Genomic DNA, 6,522 nt, shown 5'->3' on the forward strand with positions numbered 1-6,522 from the left:
ATTTTATACTGCTTTTAAATAAGGAAAAACTATAGAGGTGAAAATAAAACAACAATGTAAGATATTCAGAGTTTAACAATTCTAAAGTCATATTTTTGGTAAGGAAAGGGATCTTACACCACGTCCCAGCATTGTGTGCTCTTTGTGTATGGTAGCCTGGAACCATCTTGAGAAGGGAGCTATTGTCCAAATTTAGACAACTCTAGGAATCAGAAACAGCCGCGTATTTCTGTGACCCCGCTGACATCCTACAACAGGGGCTTGGGGGTAACTAACTCAGAAACTTAATTTGGCCCAGTAGAGTGACATAGATGAAAGCCAATGGATGCTCTGTACTATTGGAAACAGGTGTTACTTGGAAGTGAATGGGGGCACCACCCTCAAGATTCAAGGGTTCAGTAATAGACTCTAATACAATAGTAGTGGAGATTTAGTACTTCACTTTTATCAATGTACACACCATCCTAATAAAAAGTCAATAAAGAAATCAGATATGTCAGAAAAATATCAAATGGATTTAACATTTACAGAACATTCAATCCAAAAGTTTCAGAATACACTTTCTTTTAATTATTACATGAAATTCTCTTTAGAAGAAAGCATATATTAGACCACAAAAAAGTCTTAAAAATTAAAAAACATTGATATCATATCCTGTATCTTTTTTATTGCAGTAAAATAAAACTAGAAGAAAACAAGGAAATTTTAGAAATTGTACCAATGCATGGAAACTGAACAACACAGTTTTGAATAAATAGTGCTTCGTTAAGGAAGTCATAAGGGGAATTTAAAAATTCTTAAAACAAGTAAAATATATCAAAACTTGTGGAATGCAGCAAAAAAAGTCTTAAGGAGAAATTTATGACAGTGAATGGTCTATTAACAAAACAGAAGGAGTTCAAATAAACAACCTAATAATGAATGTCACAGACTTAGAAAACCAAGGACAAACCTAAATAGAGGAAAAGAATGTGTAACCATGATGAGAGCAGAAATAAAATAGAGGCAAACCCACAAAAGATCAATGAAACAAAGTTCTTTGAAAAAGAAACAAAATCGGCAATTCTTTGGCCAGACCAAAAGAAGAAAGAGAAGGCCAAAATAAAATTAGATGTGAAGAAGATATTAAAACCAATTTCACTAAAATAAAAGGATCATTAGAAGCTATTATAAAAAACTAATGGCAATATCTAGAAGAAATGGACACATTTCTAGACACATATAACCTACAAAAATTGAACTACTAGGGCATACAAAACCTGAATAAATTTATAACAAGTAATGAAATTCAGTTGATATTAAAAGGTCTCCCCCACATGCACCAAAAATATTCCTGATACAAATTGCTTCATTTCTGAATTTTACCAAACTTTAAAAAATAAATAAGTCTAATTTTTCTCAAGATATTCAAAAACTAAAAGGGAAGGAACTTTTCCAAACTCATTTTATAATGTTATCATTAACCTGTTACCAAAACCATACAAGGACACAAAACAACAACACCAATCTCCCTGATGAACATAAATACAAAAATACTAGAAAATCAAATTGATAATATAATTAAGAAAATTATTCACATGACCAGGTTTGTTTTATCCCAGGGTGGTTCCACATACACAAATGAATAAATATAACACATCACATCAACAGAATGAAAGATAAAAAACATAATAATAATAGATGCAGAAAATTTGATAAAATGCAACACCCCTTCCTGAAAAAAAGCCTTGAACAAATTAGATATAGAAAGATTATAATTTCATGTAATGAAGACTATATATGACGAATCCACAGCTGGCATCATATAGGATAGGAAAAAGCTGAAAGCATTTCTTCTAAGATCAAGAACAAGAAAAGGGTGCATACTCTCACTGAATATAGCACTAGAATTTTAAGCCAAAGCAATTAGGCAGGAGGAAGAAATAAAAGGCACACAAATAGGAATGGTGGAAGTAAAACTATCTCTGTTTGTAGATGATTTGATTCTATGTATAGAAAAACCTAAAGATTCTAACAAAACCCCATTGAAACTCATCAATGAATTAAGTAAGGTTACAGGGCACAATATAATCATATCCAAGTTAATAGCTTTTCTGTACATCAATAATAAATTTGCTGAGAAATAAATCATGAGACAAATCAGGTCTACAATGTTAATCTCATGAATAATACCTATAAAAAATATCTAAGAATTAGTTTAACCAAAAAAGTAAAATACTTTCTATAACGAGAGTTCAAATCACTGATTTAAGAAGAATCAAGGAAGGCACCAAAAGATGGTAAGACCTCCATGTTTATGGATTGAAAGAGTTATATTATTAAAATGTTTGTACTAACCAAAGTGAAATATAGATTCAACACAATCCCCATTAAAATACCAATCATATTCTTCACAGAATTAGAAAATAAAATACAAAATTCTCATGGACACACAAAAGATGCTAAAGATGCAAAGTAATCTTGTTGAAAAATAACTAATCTGAAGGCAGCACAATGCCTGATTAGAAGACATATTACAGAGACATAGTGACCAAAATAAGGTAGTATTGGCATAAAAATAGGCACATATACCAATGGAATGGAGAATAGATCCCAGAAATAAACTGATGCAACTCCAGTCAACTTTTCTCAGTAAAGATGCCAAGAACATATATTGGAGAGAGGAAAGCCTCTTTAACAAATGGTGCTGGGAAAATAATATAAAAAAGGTCAAAGACTACAACTTGACCCCTAACTCTCACCTTGTGCAAAGTCAACTCAAAATGTATCAAAGACCTAAAGTTAAGACTTTAGACTCTGAAAGTATTAGAAGAAAACTTAGGGGAAACACCTCAAGATAGATGCACGGAAAATTTTCTGTGAAGACTCCCCAAAGCATAGAAAACAAAAGCAAAAAATGACAAATGAGATTGCAATCAACAGAATATCAAGACAACCTGCAAAATGGGAGAACACATTTGCCAATGATTCATTTGATAGAGTAGATTAATATTCAGAATATATGAAGAACTCAAAAAATAATTAACAACCCCAAACCAATTAATCCAATTTAAATATGTACAAATGACCAGAATGATCAAAATAGACATTTCTTCGAAGAGGAAATAAAAGTTACCAACATGTGCATGAAAAAAAAAGGTCTAAGATTATCCTTTAAGGGTCTTCCCTCATATGTAGAAACTATAGAGAAAAAAGAAGAAGAAAAGGCGATACAGGGTTGGGGGGGGAAATCTGATGAATATAGGAGATCAAGGGAAGGGGGTGGCACAGAAGAGGGAAAAGAAAGGGAAGTGTTAGGGAATGAGATTAAGCAAATTTCACTGTTAAATACTATGTAATATATACTATGTAATGTACAAATATGTAACAATAAGTCCCACTGTGATGTATAATGCATAATAAAATGTAAAAAAAAAATTAGAAAAAATCATTTCCATATATCAAAACACATAGAAAATATATATACACGTATATATATATATGTATGTATATGCACATAAACATATACAAACACACCCAAATTCACAAATAAGACACAAATAATGCATAATGACACGGGAAAGGAAACAATAGGAGGACAAAGATATGCCATATATTTACTGAATTTTAAAAGAAACTCACTATGATTTGAATTGTGTGCCTCTGCAAATTCATGTGCTGATGCCCTAACTTTCAAGTCCCTCAGAATGTAACTATATTAGGAGATAGCATCTTTAAAGAGGTGATTTAAGTTGAAATTGGGTTATCAGGGTGAGTCCTGATCCAAAATTATTAAGGAATCAAATTCTTCCGTGTAGTTTTCTTAGTTTACAGACTATGATGATGACACATTGAGAAACCTAAAAGAGTCAGTGCGGATTGGATTGTTAGAATCACATCTCATCACAATAGCTTTGAGCATATAGCTTTTTGTTTCTGTAATCCCATCTTCACATTTGCTTTGTGTTAAAGTTCTTCATGTGCTGTCTATTAAATTGTGACATTTACGAATCCTTTAAATTTCCTCTCTTATGGGTTCTTCCCCAAAGCAGTTTATATTTGCATATGTTAAATAAACTCACTTCCAATAAATACATGTCAACATAAGTAAGCCATGGGAGAGATGCTAATTATTTTTTATTAAAATAATTTGCATACTATCAAATGTTTTTTGCAATTATAAGAGGAAATTTTCATTGATGGTGTATTCATTAATTTAATCACTTTCTATTTCCAAAGGGCAATAGATAACTTAACATTCCACCCCTGTATTGTGGCAAGGGCTACAGTGTAGTATTTTGAAGTTCTAAACAAACATTTTCTTGTACTAACTCAATGCAAATTCATTAATTAGACCAAAAAAAATTTGCCTGTTGGAGGTGTTTTATTGTAAAGTAACTTTCTTATAGATGAAAGATTCTAGTGTTCTAGTCACTGCTGGAGATTCCTGTCTGAGCAAAGGGAAGAACGTGAAATGAAATATGAGCTAGTTTTGTTTTGGAATCGCATTGGGGACACGAGTTTTTTTTTTTTTTTTTTTTTTTTTTCCCCTCACACAATTAGCTTCAAGCAATGAGATAGATATTTTTTTGTTGTTGTTATTTAAAACTGAAATACGTGGGCACTATGATTTCCAGGAATGGTAAAGGATCTTACAAAGAAGCAATTTACTGAAGCACAGTTTGAAGCCATGTGTCATTACGCTAACAGCTAGGAAATTACAGGAGCCAACGTACCATGCTGGCATTGGGATTGCCAAAGGCAGTCAGAGATGGAGTGGCTCTGCTTCCCCAAACCTGCACTGACCTTTAAATAAGAAGCCCTGCTGATGCTTAGCCCAAGACAGTGTTCTCAGCACCAAGATGCTCTATAGGCAGTGGCCACTGTGGTAGTTTCAAAACCATCATAATTTGGGGACACCACCCACTAACACTTTCACCATCTTCAGACTTTACTTAGGAAGAGAGTAACACAGCACAGGAGACTAACCAACCAGAAAAAGATTTTTCATGGTCATTTAAATAAGGTATCCATGAAGTATTTCAATTGAAAATGCAGAAAAGTGTTGACTTGTGTTGATATAGAACTTACTCGAGTTACAGATTTAAGCAAGCTGATTCTCTTTTATAGTATGAAGGAACCCTTAGATCCAACAACAACAACAACAACAACAAATCAGGTCTGCAACAAACATACTGGTGATAAAATCCCACATTTCCTGGGGAGTAGAAAGATCAAGACAAATGTAGGTGCCTGTAGGAGTCCAGGGGCGGTACCTGCCCAACTTAGAGAACTCAGTCTAGATGTTGGAGTGTGTTTGACTATACCCTGAAATTTAAACGGAGGTCTGTTCTTGAGGTCACTCACTAGCAAATATTAAAAACAGAAGCAAACAAAGGGAATTGATAACCAATCATGAAGAGCCCAGAATTCAAAGTAAAAAATTTGTGGGGAAAGGCAAGAATATATACATACAATTTATGTGTTTGTGGGTGTTTTGATAAATCCCAGCATTGTCTTGCTAGGTCTATGGAACCTATTTTCACTCTTATATCACATTTATATATTCTTTTACGTAAAAAGAGTTGAGACAGATGTGACAATATCCAAGGCAGAGGGCAAAACCTTAGCATCTACTTTATAATGATATATTTTAAAGTTCTTATCCCTTTAATATATGATTTCAAATAGGAAATAGATTCAAGACTTCTGTAGTAGCAAAACAAAACAAAATAGCATATGATAGATTTTTAATTGTAATAAGCAGTAAAAATTCACCAAGTTTTTCAAAATGCAGTTCTTGCTGTTTAAGGAGCTGACTTGATAATAAATACAACATAACATTAGTCTAAAACCTAATCAAAAGGCTGACTGTCAGTTTGAATTTAAAGCCCAAACTAACACACAAGATCTAACTATACCTTGATAATAGGATACTCATTTTATATACAAAGCCAGGAAAAGTTGAAATAAAAATATGGAGAAGATGTATCAAGATAAATTTTGGATCCTTTATGAAGAGAGAAACTAGTGTCTGGACTAATAAAGATAAAATATATATTAAAACAAGAAGTTACTAGATGTAAGAGAAATGTTTAATTATATAAAAGGATGAATTCATAAGGAAGATATCACAATTATAAAGATATATACACCTGAAAGCAATAGCCCTCCAAATATGAAGCAAAACAGATATAATTAAGGAAGAAATAGATAAATTTAACAATAATAGTCAGAGATTACAGTAACTTATTTTTAATAATGGATAGAATGGCTAAGCAAAATATGAACAAGTTTATGGGAAACTTTGAAAATACTATAAACCAATCAGACTTAATAGACAGCAATAAAGCATTCCACCCCCAAACAGAATCATGGACATTCTTCTGAAGGGTCCATGGAACGTTCTTCAGTATAAATACCATGTGCTCAGCCATGAAACAAGCCTCGACAACTTTAAGATGATTGAAATCATACAAATAATTTGTGTTTTTTATTTTTTTTGTGAACTTTGATGCACTTATTCCCAGCCCCATACCTCAA

This window comes from Ictidomys tridecemlineatus, chromosome 7, assembly GCF_052094955.1.
Source record: "Ictidomys tridecemlineatus isolate mIctTri1 chromosome 7, mIctTri1.hap1, whole genome shotgun sequence".
NCBI lineage: Eukaryota > Metazoa > Chordata > Mammalia > Rodentia > Sciuridae > Ictidomys > Ictidomys tridecemlineatus.